This window comes from Protomyctophum parallelum (assembly GCF_964188405.1).
Source record: "Protomyctophum parallelum genome assembly, chromosome: 18".
NCBI lineage: Eukaryota > Metazoa > Chordata > Actinopteri > Myctophiformes > Myctophidae > Protomyctophum > Protomyctophum parallelum.
Window position 1 is genome coordinate 22,780,636 of NC_139716.1, and position 16,013 is coordinate 22,796,648.

Below are 16,013 nucleotides of genomic sequence, written 5' to 3' on the forward strand. Positions count from 1 at the left end.
GGTTTTCAGTTTTTAGTATTTTAGAGATATTTGTCGGGACTCCGGGGACACAGCTTGACATCGGGACAATCCCGGCCAAACCAGGATGTTTGGTCACCACAGTCTAAACATCACTGTATCAAATATTTTTCGTTTAATAAAGAAAAGAAAAAGAAAGAAATTGACATGGCCCGCCAGTGGAATGGAATGGAAACAAGCCCCTGGGGCTTTTTGTGTTATCCTTTTAGCATAACCATTTGTACCACTTGTACTGTACGGTATTTAATCAATAAATCAGCCAAGGTCCCACAGGTTGAGAATCACTGCACTAAACTATATAAAAGTATATAGCCTTTGTCTTTCTTGTTTCTATGCAGGATGCATACTGTACAATTGCAATGTTCCGTTCATTACATTTTCAAGACAATTTAACCGTAACAGCCATGCATAATTTCTGTGATTTCTTGCCTTATATTCTGGCTAGCTGTTTCCAGCAGAAGTCAGTTTCCATTTCTACCAAGCTGTGTCAACAGTTCTACTTAGAAAATAAATAATAAGAATAACATTTTGGAGGTTCATGGGGAGTTGTGCAAAGTTTGATAGACAGATTTTCTTCGCACTGCAGTAATGCTTTGAAACTTGTGTTATAAAGCACTGCAACCGTCATTATTTGAACAGCCTCTCTTTTGAAAATATACTGTAGTAGTAAGGTTTATTTGTGACACGATATGACTCCTCGCTCAGTACCACATGTAGTACATCATCTACTTTACTGTACGTTGCAGTGGGGAACTTCGTTCATTTTAGTCACGTTCATGTCAGTCACTGTAGTAGATTTCCACAATCCAAAAGAATGTGTTAGTGATGCTCAGGAAATGAAACCTAAATCCAAGCAGTTATTACAATACCACTTACAGATCCTCTCAAAGCCAGCACAAACTCAGGCCATATAGCAGAGTTTAAAAGTGAACCACATATAATTGTGGACAAAATGTTCTTGGCCTACTTCCTGTGTGCAAAGATTTATGCAGCTCTAGCTGTGATTAGAGGGCTACAAACAAAAACAACAATCAACAAATCTTTTTTAAGTGTTCCAAATAATATAATGTCGCAGAAACCTTGTATCTCCATGTTGTCTTATGTAACATAACTGATTGCCCTATTTTATACTTTGTTGTATGACAGTATCATGCAAAAGCAACAAAAGTAGCACATCTAAAAACGCACAATGCGTTTAAAAAATCTTGAAGATCTTCAAAAATGTTTCCCTATAGTGACACGCCCAAAATAGGGAGGCCGTTTGAAAAAGCTAGTTTGTCCCAATGGCCAATGTAATGGAAAGAAAAAAAAAAAGAAAAAAAATCTTTTTTTCCTGAAAAGTAATGGTTTTGGGGATACAGTGCAACCTGACAGTGGCAGTGTATTACACTTGAAATTATTAGGCAGTACCAAGCGATACACCGATTGGTACTGTGTATTGATTGATAGATTGACGGCTCCCTTCATGCAAATGCTAAAGCACATGGACACAAGAGCATGTTGTTGTGACCGCGGGCGACATTCCATCATTACAATTGCGACGATCCTGTGCGATGAGCGGTGGCCTTAATGTGCATAGTAGCATGGAATCATGTGGCACATATTATAATGTGTCTGACACAGAATCGCTACTGTCATGCAAATAACCAATGATTATCCTGCAGCTCATTCACCATATAGGAGCAGTCGCCACATTCACTTCTCACATTTCCACTTTTGATTTGAAATTCAAGTATGCGTCGCAAAAAGGATTATTGCAAAAAAAGAAATTATCATGCCCTCCCTCCCTGCTCTGTCCCCCCCCACCCCCACCACCATCTTGTCTGATCATAAAAGTATTATCTTTGAAACTCAAACCCTTATCAATGTGCCTGTGGAAAGGAGGGGAAAAAAGAGAGAAAAAAAGTTAACCGAAATTAAGTTCTCACAAGGAACATAGATAACAAGTCAGCTGACAGTCAACACACAGGCGACTTATCTCTGGAAGAGAGAAAAGTAGTACTAATTAAACAAATTCACACTCTTTCTTCTCTCACAGCCAGTCATATTACTTCACACGCAGATTTGCTCAGATTGTAAAATATCAGATCTGCAATAATAACATAAGGTGTGAATGCATGGGTAATGCTTAGCCATGGATGTAATATTTAATCAGCCCTGTGTAATGTATCCTTATTTTGTAAGTTCAGAATTAATTCCATACATTTTGTACGGTAAATAGTCTGCAGGAATAGTCTCTCCTTTTGATGGGCCATTATCATTCTGTTACACATAAAAAAAATGGCTGTGTCTTCACACGGTGTGTGTGATCCCATTCTCTACACAATTCCAGAGGGCTGTTTTCCGAGGAAAAACCTCACATCTGGCATGTGGTCTTTTTCCCTTGTGGAACTCCACTTAAGATGACAAAGGCAGCCGTCTGCAAAGATGTATGGTCTCAAATTATGTCCAGAGCTTTTCCCTAGCTGTTGCTGATGGCACTCTGGGAGGAAAGCCATAGTGAGTTGTGCGAAAGCAAAGTGGTCGGGCTTTATGACCTATCGCCTTGTCTGCCATCTGCAGGGATCAATTAGTCTTCCTCCTGTATTAGCTGGGAGCAGAAAAAGCAGCAAAACATACTATTTCCAGGGTAATATTACTGCGTCCCCGCTGTCAACACTGCAATACATGACTCTCTACCGATGTTGTTTGTTGCTCATATGTTAACACTTATGGGCCTGAATTTGATTGGATATAATTGTATGTTAAGATATTACCCTGCTCTCAGACATACATGGAGCATGGTTGATGTTATTCTCATTCATGTCAGAATAATAATGAGTTATTATTAACCATTCTAAGCATGCGTTAGACAGAAAACGTTTGCTCATTAAATGAGCAATTGTTAACAGTACAAATGTTACTGTTAACTGTACTGTTAACACAACATGAGGAATAGGATGGATTTTCCCCCTCCCTCCTACAGTATGTTGATTGTGTCAGGGCTGTTGAATGAATAACACAATGAAGGTAAAAAAAACAAATGGGCAGAAGGTTTCATTTTACGCTCTCAAGAGTAAAGATCTATAAGGGTGCATTTGGTTTCCAACTCTTCATCATTTCGCTGGGGACCACCTGAAACCTCAAGGACCACTGGTTGAGAACCATGGTGGAGGTAGACCCCAGAGGAAAGGGCCAGGAACACTGCATGTTTGCTTTGAAAAATGTCTTCAGCATGTATGGTCCTGGAGGGCATGTGGAAGAGCCATCCACTTCTTCACCCAATTTGTCTCCCTTGTGTTACATGTCTTTAATAATATCTGTAGGACATAATTTTTATTCAGTGTTGATTTTGACAGTTTTAGTTTTGAATAAAACTTAATTTCGTTTTTATCTGAAATGTTTTAGTTTTAGCCTAGTTTTAGTCGACTAAATTAACTGTTGATAACTTGATATTGTCGACGAAAAAAATATTTTGATGGCGTCGTAATGGCTGATTTCACAATTGGTTGCATGCCGAAAATAGCTGATCTACAAGCTCATATAGCTGCACCCCTAATTTCAGAGCGCAGCACCCGAGTGCAACCAAACATCTCTTCTCCGCTAGTCAATCCCTAACATACTGTAGGTCTAGTCTAGTTCTTATTTGTTGACGAAATTGTCAACATTATTTTTGATTATTTAGTTTTAGTCATCATAGCTTCGTTTTTATTTAGTTTTCGTCACTGAAAAAAGGTAGTCGACAGACGTCCTTTTGTTTTGTCATACATTTTAATAGACGAAATTAACACTGTGTTAATTGAGATTCTGTAAGCTATATCACCAGCTTTCATGTCATCATTTTTTTTTTAAATATATATTTGCATCAGTAATTCCATTCAAATAACAGATTTTTGGTCTGGATTAATTCCAAGCAAAGCCAGCCGGCAGGCCATTCAATATACTGTACCAGTAATGTATTTTTTTTAATTTTAAATGTGCTTTAATCCCGAAAGATTATTTTAACCTGCTGGTAAAAAGAATATTAATATCAATATTTCCTCTGGGGTACAGTGAAGTACAATTCTTTCTAATTTATCACAAGCTATTGGCTGCATGCATGCAGGAAGTGAGACGCAGCTTTAATCTATGAGTCATAATTATGTAATCTTCAATGCAAAAAATATTACAATAAAAACGATTACTACAGATACACAAACTGAGGCTACTGCAATCACACTCGCTGTGCTCAGACATAATCCACTTTTTTTATCTTTCCATGTACTGTAAGCATCTATCAAAACTGTTTTCTTTGCTTGCTGCTTCTCCTTTCATGTGTCACACTGTCTTCTTAGATTTAAAAAATAGTTATATAAGGCAGCACATGCATGGGGCCAGGGTGAATACCACTCAAGCTGTATGATAACCGAAATGGCTTGAGTGTGTGTGTGTGTGGACATGTGTCATATGTCTTTAGATCACATATTAGCACACAGTGCTAACGTGAGTGTTTTGTATGGACAAATACAATATACAAAACACTATTCTAATTTTATTGTGTTTACAATTTTAACTGAGTACATAATGTATTATGTATTAGGAAGATTTCCACTGAGCGGTAACAAAACAAAACCATTCCAGTTTCCATACAGGTCAGACAGGTTAATACGCTGAAATGTGGCTTTTGCAAAGATCTACTGCTCCTCATTCTGCAGCCGACAATGTCTTATCTAATCGACATTGTTGAGGACTATAACCTGTGTGAACCTCTAGGCAGCTTTGGGAAATCCATTAGAGCTTACTGTACCCTCTGTATGTTTGCAAGGGCTTGATTCTGACATCTGAATTAAAGCAACCAAAGCTGACTAGGTCTTCATCATCAATTGTATTGCAAGATTAGTTTGTAAAGAACTTCCAACAGTAACATCTCATAGTGGGAACCATCAGGGTCTTGGGAAAGCGATACTTGTTGTAAATCTCACAGGGGGGGGGGGGGATTGTATACCTTTACGCCATTCAACTTAATTTGACCATTGTAACTCCACTCATCCATGCAGCCTGCCCTGAAGCCCCATCTGAGCTCCTGTCTTTTGGCAGTGTCATGCACAAAAAAATTGCTGATCGACAAACAGACAATGCATCGCGGCCGCAACGCTTTGTGAGCTTGTAGATCGTATATTTTCAGCGGCCGATGGCTCATAAATCACTCACTGGCAGATGATAACTTCAATCTTCACGATGAATCCAAAAAGTACACAACCCTGGGGCATCGTCCTACTTAACTTCCTGTGTCCCAGACTTCCCATGGAATGACTTGCTCGAGGGCAGTTTAAATAAGTGCACATTGATATTACATTTTCAGAACGTAGCTATTAAATAGATATCGGAGTTCACCTTCCAAAAGCATGTAACTGCCCCAAGTGTTTTGTGTGTGTGTGTGTGTGTGTGTGTGTGTGTGTGTGTGTGTGTGTGTGTGTGTGTGTGTGTGTGTGTGTGTGTGTGTGTGTGTGTGTGTGTGTGTGTGTGTGTGTGTGTGTGTGTGTGTGTGTGTGTGTGTGTGTGTGTGTGTGTGTGTGTGCATAAGCCTTGGGTTTTATTAGCCTACTATTCCCTCATACCACCTGGGGTGTAAGCTTAAATGTATATTGTTGAAGAGAATTTAATTTAGCAATACTTAAGGTATATGTTTTTGTCTAACTTTTCGCAAAGCATACAGTGCTGTATGCCATTTTAAATAAAGATCAGATTATTTCTGGGAAATATGTTATAATTATAATACATAATATCCCTGCATCAATCACTTAAAAAGTGATTTTGTTTTTTTTGAAGATTAATGAGACCTTTCACAGTTTAGGCCTGGTTTAGATATTATTTATAATAGCAGATAGCAACTCACAACGCAGTCGCAACTAAGTATAATTCACCCTTTTATGGCAGTGGTTCTCAAAGTGGGGTCCGTGGACCCGCATTGGTACAGATATTGATTTTCGTCTCAACCGCTATGGTTAGCTGCCATATAACATCCCATAGTTGGGGGGTACAGATATATACAGAGTTTGCAAAAGAAGAGTAAGTATTTTACAACACATAGGGGGTACCTGTCACAACATATTTTGAGATCTGGTCCGCGCTCAAATACATATCAATTTGGGGGTCATTCACATAAAACATGTTTGAAAACAACTGCTTTATGGTGACCCCAATGCAGCCGTGCTTTAGGCTCCCTGGAGCTGTACCACCTTAACCACTTACACCCTATATTTGGTTGACTGGAGTCCCTCAGGGTTCTATACAGTACTAATGACTTTTCTGTTGTTACCCTACATTCAATATCTTTGCTGACTCACAATGTGTCGCCCTGATACCAGAGATTCCTGGACAATAGCAGTTATACCAAAAGTCCTGCCTAAAATCCTGAATAGCTATCGGTTACTCCAATTTTATATGGCTGAGACTGTGGCCTGCCAAATGTCCAATGTCCAAATGTCCCATGAATGTTCAGACTAAAAACCTTCTCCGTGATCAAAATCCTTTTGGTCATTCAAACATGACTAAACGAGAAACTATCCAGTAGGATATTCTTGAATAGCTAGTGGGGTTTGGCAGTATATATAAGTGCTGACAATGATGGAATTTTCCCTAGATTGTTGAGAATATGGTTACAGTACCTTGCCCTGGTACTGTACAGTTCATATTTTGCCTTAATAAAAAATCAAACTGCTGGATTTGAGAAGAACATTCTGTTCACTACAATGCCACAGACATGCTAAGTAAGTACTTTGTGTATTTCCCCTGCATTAGTACTGCACATTGTTTTTCACAATATACAATACAGAATTAAGACAATGCAGTACATAATAAAATACAACAAATAAATATATCATTCACATTGTTACTAGGCTATTCCATCTAACTTCTGACTACCTAAACTAAAAGGCGGCAGCAGATTAAAAGTTTGGAGAATCGTGTAAATACAGTAGCTCATCTATAAGCGTACTGCACTGTGAGATGTTGTGAGCTTGCAGATTGGCTTTTTCCGCTATACAGGTGTGCACAAAATGGTGACAGGACAACAGTAGGGTTTGGCAGCGACAGCGACCACGGCACACATGACGAATTGGCAATGACACGAGTCACATGACTAAATCGGGGAGAAAATGGGTAAAAACACTAAAGAGAATTATGGCTCCCAATGATCGTAGATTCGCAGTGCTAACATCTTCAGTGAGTACAATAGCAAGGAGTAACTGTTTCTTTGCACCTGCCCTTGTTAGATGGATTTCATGGATATTACTTAGAAGTACAGCACTTTAACAGTAGTTACATAAATATAGATTGGATTGTCTGTACTTCCAGCTATGCCAATGGTTTTATGTGGCAACAGTGAATGTATCAAGAATATAAATAGAATTATAAGTCTTTATTCCTTAAGTTGTGCATGTCGTCTCATGTCCAAAACTGCTACTTTCGCTGACGCTGTGGGATGATCAAGTAGGACATTAATTTAAGTGACAAAAAGTTAGAAAAAGATAGGAGTTTTCAGCAACGATAAGCTTCACAGCAACACACATGATGAGCAAACTGTAGAAATCAGTCAATAATACAGAATGACGGTAACATAGATAGATAGATAGAGTTTTTATTAAAGTGTCCTAAATCATAAGATGCCCAGCCCGCACGGGCTTACAAGACACTCACAAAATTGTACATATATAATAATACATATACACAAATGTGACCAGTGCCAGTAGTTTGATACACAAGGGGGCCATGGTCATTTTTCAGTTCTTTACATATTATGAAACTGCACACTGTAACCTTTCATATGATGCATTGCTCATTGAAATTGGGGGGGAAATGAAGAAGATATGACCATTTGAAACTTGTTGAACCAGAAATGTCAAATTGGAGAATTCCCCCTTCAAAGATAAACAGCAGTGATCTGTCACTTTAGGGGGCGCTGTTTTCCCTTCATTCCTCCATTAGCCAACCAGCAGTGTTGCCATGTCTGCTTATTATAATTAGTTGGCCATGTTTCTAAAGAAAAAGAATGCATAGGCCTACTGTACCAATAAGTCTTCACAATTAGAGAATGTTGTTATAATTGATAGTTTGCCTATTATCTCTCCTTTTTTAAATAGGCTACTGCATTTATTTGCCATTTTGTACTATGAAAAAAGGGCAAAAAACAGTGGCAGAAAATTAGGCTTATGTAAATGGTCCAGATGAGTACCATTTACATAAGTACAAATAAGTACAAATAAGTACAAATAAGATAGCTATATTAGCCTGTTATTATTATTATTTGTCTGCAGAACCCCCATCTGAAAATAATGTATGCCAGGGACAAGATTGGTTTTGTTATATGCTTGTAGATCGGCTATTTTTGCTTATTTTGGGCTTGTTTTCATATACGGGTTGCTTGTTTCTCTCGCAGAACCTGGCAACCCTGCAAAAAAATAGCCGTTAGCTACATTTAGCATTATATATTGATATCAATCGTCAATCCTGTAGCTAAAACAAGTACATTATCGCGTTATATTACATATCGATGTGATCTGCATTATTATGACCTTAATTTTCATGGCAGGTACATTCCAAAGTAACTAATAAGAACCACGTTATGGTGACATAATGTTACAATGTTTACAATACATGCTAGAGTCTTCTTCTTCTTCTTCTCTGCTATTGGAAATAAGAAGCCATGTTCCATTGTTGTGATGACCAGTGCCCCTAGCTAAAACATTAGCATGGATTAGCTTTAGGAGGACCGAAAATAAGCACACTTTTTACAAAATACGACTGTTAATACTTCTTTCTCTGCTATTTCTGTTAGCCAGTTAGTGAAAGACTAGTATTATCTTCAAAAACGATTGTGTACAAAAAGCGGAATTTTAGCGGAATTTGCATACTTTGAAGGTAAAGCTGATTTTCTGATTAGCATTGGTTAGCATTGCTTAACTCAATGGTTTAAACATTAAACATACTGACTTGTTTACGCAATTACAATGACTTAATGACACTTAAATGACTTTCTGATGGAATAAAAACATTCTTTAACATTCCAACTGTTTTTATGTGGCTAAAAACGAAAACCACCAAAAAAAAATAAAGAATCTATTTTTAGATTCTATTGCTATATGCTATTGCCGAGTTGTGGTTCAAATTACTGGCACTGGTCACAAATAGACAGTTAATCATGGATACATCGTTCTCCAACGTAACTGCCATGCGTTCTCTATGAATTTTCCAAAAACAAAAACTTCATTACTGAACAACCAATTTAATATAAAACACTCATCCAAAACAGATCTGGGTTCTTATCCTGAATTTTTTCAAATAAAAAGTTTCTTAAATCTTGGTATAGTGGACAATAGAAAACAAAATGAAACTCATCCTCTACAACTTCCAGGTCACAAAGAGCACACAGTTGCTGCTCCTCAGGAATGCCAAAAAATCGTATGATTAGTATAAAATGAATGAGTGTTGCAGTTATTTATTAGCTTGGCCTGAGACTCGCTCAAACAAATTAATTGTTTAAATCTAAATGTCGTTCTTTTGGCAGCAACAGTTGGAAGACCTACATGTTGGGGTTCTGCTGGGCAATTGCGTGTGTATTTTGTGTTTTTCAAATAAATCTTGCCACTTAACAACATTATTTGGCATTAAAGTTGAGTAAATGGCATCAATATGTTTCAAAGTACGTAAATATATTTAAATGAGTGTTTTGGTTACACAATCCTTATGTGAAGACTGATATATCTGTTCTACTAACATACATACATACATGTATGTTAGTAGAAAATTAACCAAAGTGAAACTCATCCTCCACTTTCCTTTTTGGGGTGGTTAATAGGAACAGGATCACTCGATGAGTTTATTGTGTCTTTTATGACAAAATTAAAACAATAGAAACTCTCACACTTAATTAGTGCTCTGTATCAGTATCCTAGTAACACGAAACAATTATCTAATCGTCTTGACTCCACTTTTCAAACTATAATAACTAATACTGTACTAGTACTATTAGTCAGCACTGTCAGCGAAACTAACTTCCCTGACTCCCAACACACATTATTTTCCAATTAATTTTGGGATGCACGCAGCCCAAAGTACAGAGTGGCAATAAAAAGCAAATGGCTGCAGTGTCCTTTTCCAAATGGTGTGACCAATGAGGCCTCCCTAACCTCAGGCGAATGTCATTTGCCCACTCTTATTCCCATCTTATTTATTTGGAATGGGACATCCATTTTTATTTCACATCTTGGGAATCTAGACAAGGCAATCGCATCCCTACTGCTGGGCCTTCACATTGTTGGAAATTACACTTTCAATTTGCCACCACACAGCACCACTGTGGGGGCACCCAGCTCTTTTGTGATGATCAGGGCATTCAGGGGGTGCAATTGAAAACTCAATGGATTTCTGCAGAGCGATTGTCGTAACTGTCATCATCATAGACTCAATTCGATAGCTGCTCTTGGTTGCAGAGGATGATGTGTAGAAGCATGGATGGCTGGAACATAACTTGTCTTTATTTGTTCTCTTAGGCCTGATTTACTTTGTCGTACGATGGCTTCACAGACTGAAAATAGCTGTCCATTAGCTCACAACACGTCACAGATGAGAGGTTGTAGATCTGCTATTTTCGGTCGATTCAGTTTTAGACCTGGCTGGCAATGCATTTGAGAAGGCAGCGAGGGCGACACACGGAGGGAGTGGGGACATTTAGGGGCAATGCAGATTGGCCAGTACCCCACCCACATATTAATAATTTTGACAAATGTTAAATATTATACAGTATATTATTCATACATATCATAATATATACATTTATAAATGAATGCTTTGGATAAAAGATACTGGCCAATACAGGCCTGCAGTTAGTGCAGTCAGATTTGTTATTGTTGTTGCTCTATCACAGTGGTTCACTGTGGACCCCTCAAAGTGAGGTCAGGGGACCCCACTTTGAGTGGTTCCAAATGGACCACTACACCTAGGTCCCTTACAGGCCGAACCATTGCACACACTAAGTTATAGGGGTCTTACAAAGTCTATCAGTATCAAGTTGGATGAGCACTGAGGAACTGTCCATGGTCCTAGAATCTTCTCTTGCTCTCACTGTGTAGATTAGAAGGCAGTTTTCTTTTAGTAAGCAAGTGGCAATGCAATGTGATCACTGTGTTGGCTGTTTTTATGTTTGAAGTAAGCCTGCTACTAGTAGTAACTTATTTGTGCCTACACCTTTGCTAGTGCTTTGATACCAAGTTGATTTTGTTATGCCACATTTTAACTTTTTTGTTTTGTAGTTTTGTAGGTGCATAATTATAAAATGTTTTGGTGCATCATGTTTTTTGTATTGGCTACTTGGCAAATATTGTATAAGAATATTTTTGAGGGGCGCTAGCCCCTCCTATATAATAATAATAATACACTTTATTTGTATAGCACTTTTCATACATAAATGCAGCTCAAAGTGCTTCACAGGGCAGGACATAAAAATAAAATACAATAAAACACAAGTAGTTAAAATGATAGAACAATAGCAGAGAACAAAACCGAACATAAAATAAATAAAAACACATAAAAAAATTAAAATAAAAAATAAAACTCAACTAAAAGCAAGGGTGAAGAGGTGAGTCTTGAGTTGAGATTTAAAAATGTCTACAGAGGGTGCGTGTCTGAGCTCGAATGGAAGTTTATTCCAGGCTGTTGGGCCATAGAAGCAAAAAGCTGCCTCACCATACTTTTTTGTGCACATTCTTTTAGGCACTTCAAGTAGGCCAGCATTGGAGGACCTGAGGGGGCGGCTAGGGACATATCTAGGTAGGCAGTCACGGAGGTACGGAGGTGCGAGACCATTGAGAGCTTTATAGACAAGTAACAGAATTTTAAAGTCGATCCTAAAAACAACAGGAAGCCAGTGCAGTGATGCCAAAACTGGAGTAATATGTTCTCTCATCTTAGTTCTAGTTAAGACTCTAGCTGCTGCATTTTGGACAAGTTGTAATCTGTCAGTCGTTTTCTTAGGGAGTCCTGAAAAGAGTGCATTGCAGTAGTCAAGCCGAGAAAAAACAATGGCGTGGATTAGCGTTTTTGCATCGTCCAAGGACAAATAGGCTCTGATTCGTGCAATATTTCTAAGATGAAAAAAGGCAATCTTGGTAACATGATTAATGTGTGAATTAAAATTCAATTCAGAATCAATAATAACCCCCAGGTTCTTTACTGTACGTAAGTAAGTAAGGTTCTTTACTGTACTGTTACTTTCTACAGTCAGGTTGCCAAGTCTGCTAATTATTGATTATTTTTGCTCGCTAGAACCGATTATGAGAACTTCTGTCTTATCCTCATTTAGCTTGAGAAAGTTCTCACTCATCCAACATTTGATGCTAGACAGACAGGTCAAAAGCGGGTCTAAAGCACAGGGATCATCTGGGGCCACAGAAAGATATAGTTGGGTATCATCAGCATAGAAATGAAAATTGACTCCGTGATTGGTAATGAGTTCACCCAATGGCAGAATGTACAAGGAGAACAGCAGAGGACCAAGAATCGAGCCTTGTGGGACACCAGAACTGATGTCGTGTTTGTCTGAGTCAAACTCGGCTAGATTGACAAAGTAACTTCTGTTTGAAAGGTAGGAGGAGAACCAGGACAGGGCCGTACCAGACAGGCCTATCCAGTGCTCCAGACGCTGTATTAAAATTGAATGATCAATCGTGTCAAATGCAGCCGTTAAATCTAGAAGTAAGAGAATGGATACATGTTTCTTGTCAGCAGACACCCTAAGATCATTCATTACTTTTACAAGTGCTGTTTCTGTGCTGTGACTTTTCCTAAAGCCAGATTGGAATTTGTTGTGCACATTATTGTTCTGTAGAAATACATCCAATTGATGAGAGATGCATTTTTCTAAAACCTTGCCCAGAAAGGGTAGATTTGAAATGGGTCGATAGTTACCCAAAACAGAGGGATCCAGGTTGTGTTTTTTGAGTAGGGGCCTAACTACGGCCGTCTTCAGTGAGTCTGGGAAGACGCCTGAATGTAGAGAGCTGTTTACAATTTTTAGGATATCTCCAATCACACTGTCTAAGACCTCTTTGAGAAAGGTGGTGGGAATTGTATCCAATGAACAGGAGGAAGATGTCATCTGTGATATGGTTTTGCGGAGTTCGTCTTCATCAATTGCGCAAAACGATAATAGGCTCCCCCTGGAGAGATCTACCCTGGGACCATGAGCTGCTGTTTGAAGGTTTGTGCTAGCAGCAGCACCATTCATAATATCAGCTCTAATGTTAAAGATTTTGTTATCAAAAAAGCATGCAAACTCATTACACTTAGCTTTAGAGGCCGGGAATGACTGCTTGTAGGACTGGGGGGGGGGGGTTTAAAAGTCGATCAATGGTAGAGAAAAGGACTCTGGCATTTTTCATTAATAATGCCAGAGAAATATGCCTGCCTTGCTAGACGCAAGGCTTTGTTATAGGCGACTGTTGACTTTTTAAGAATCTCTAAGTGGATGGTGAGTTTATATTTTCTCCAAGCTCGCTCAGCTCTACGACATTCTTGCTTCAGTGAGCGTGTATGCTCATTAACCAGGGCGTTACTCTGGTGTTATGTTTCTTTTTTGTTTTCAAAGTAGCCACTATATCAAGAGCTGACTCTAGTTTAAGATAAAAAATTTGAACCATATCATTTACTGGGGGAGTATCGGGCAGGGGAGGGCCCAGATGACGAGAGAACTCGTCGGCTGCAGAAGAGCTAAAAAAACGCTTTGTTATGGTATATTCAGTGTTATTTTTCTCAACATCAGGGACAGCCATACTGAAACACAGCAAAAGGTGGTCCGATAGCTCAGGCCTCTCGATCATATCGAGGTTTAATGTTTGTTTTTAGTTCAATGTTAAAAACGCCATTGACAATTTAGAGAATTTAAGTTTGTTTTACATCATGTTGTAAGATGATAAGAGTGCCCCTCACTTCACACGGGTGTGTTTCTTTTTTTATAGCATATGTAGTAGTGGAGGATATTAATGACACGATCGTTCACTTTATGGTACAAGCACCAAATTTGGTACACAAGTGCTTCAGAACCTACTCTCTCAGAAAAGTACGTTGTCCACTTGAAAAAACAAAATGGACACAATTTTTCAAGATGGCCGCCAAATGAAAAGGGCCTTTTGTGGCGGTTCTGGACAACCGTGGGTCCGACCGACTCGAGACCGGGCACTGCACTCCCTGTGGGTGTGTGGAACGTGTGTGTCGAATTTGATTATGTGGATTACAGATGTACAGACACACACACACAGTAGGGCTGGGCGATATGACAAAATCTCATATCACGATATAGAATTTATTTTATCACGATAACGATATACTCACGATATAGCATATTTTTTACGATACCTATTTTTTTATCTAAAATAATTGATTTTTGTTCAGGTCGAGTACTTTACTGTACTTGGACTGTACTGTACTGTACTGTACTGTACAAGCTCTCCTCCCTGGCCTCTGTCTGTGTTAGGCTGCACAACAGTGACACTTGGTGGTGACAATAGTTATGCTATTTCCGTGCTCGGATACAGGGACAGGGACACACATAGCTGTCTATAATGGTTGCACCACTCAAAAAACAATTAAATTCACATTATCCACTCTACTTATATGAATATAATACTGATGCCCTTCCCATGCACAGACAGGCCCAAAGCAAGTACAAAAATATTACAAAATAAAATGTATATAATAATAATTAGAGGCTGAACTCAATTGTTCAGCCTCTGTAGACATTTTTAAAGCACAGCTCAAGACCCACTTCTACAACATTGCTTTTAATTGATCTTTTATTTTTTGTTATTCATGTCCTCACTGTATTGCATCACTGCTTGTTTTTTAATGTCGTTGCCTTGCTTTTCTTTTTTTCTCCATTGCTCTGTAAAGCACTTTGAGAGCTGCATTTCATGTCATGAAAGGTGCTATACAAATAAAGTTTTATTAGTATTATTAATAATTATTATTATTATGACAATTAAAAAGAAAAAAGAAAGAAATAAGACGTTGCCATTCAGACACAGAATTACAGGCCTGTGTCTGCATTAAATTGGCTTAAGGAAAAAATAAATATCTCATGTCACAGTTTGTCACTACAGTTGTTTCAGTTCATTTAAGCTCTGTATAGGGAATCAACATGTTCTGTTGTAGTTATAGTTTAGTTTGTTAAAGACGTTGGGCAGCTTAACGATGTTTAATTGACTACAGGCGATAGAGTGAGAGAGAGAGTGAGAGAGAACGCGATCGTATATGGGAGTCTGGGACGAGTGGGGCTTTTTCTTTTCCTTTTTTTTTGATGATCACAACAAAGTCAGCGTCTTGTGTTGTTGTTGTAAGCTGTTGCTGAATTAAGGACTTTTCAAATGGAATAATTTATTTGGAACAATAAAACAAGACAGACACGCACGCAGCAGGAGGACTGCACAGGTAAGAGGAACGTCGAACTTCGAAGAAGTTTGCAGTGCACCCGACGACGGACAAGCTTATTGTTCAACTGTGTAAAACATGCGTGGCTCACGCAATTTATCAATTTGACCCAACATGAAACCTGCATTTATAACAGTGAATGACCAGTTACTTTAGGGCGCGTTCGGAAATAGCGCACTAGGCGCACTGTGCAATGCAAACTGATAGATGAGTTCGCTCCGGTGTGGTATTTCCGAACGTGCCCACACCGCTCTGAATCTCGTCAGCCATCATCTCCCTTCATGTAATCAAAACCACTTCCATATCCATACAATGGAAGACGTTGCCCCTCTTTTAGGTGCAAGCACCACCTCGGCTTGTGTTGTGGTCGTGTTGGCCTTAGAGTATATAATAGAGAAGACATCCGAAAGGTGTTGGCTCACTGTTTTCAGTGCGCGCGGTGGGCTGCTGGGCATGCCGTATATAAGCGCTGTGACGTAAAATACTGCCGTAAAGCGAAACGGCGATATAAGCGATATAGCTTTTTTTTTCGTGATAGACATTTTCTATCGAAAATA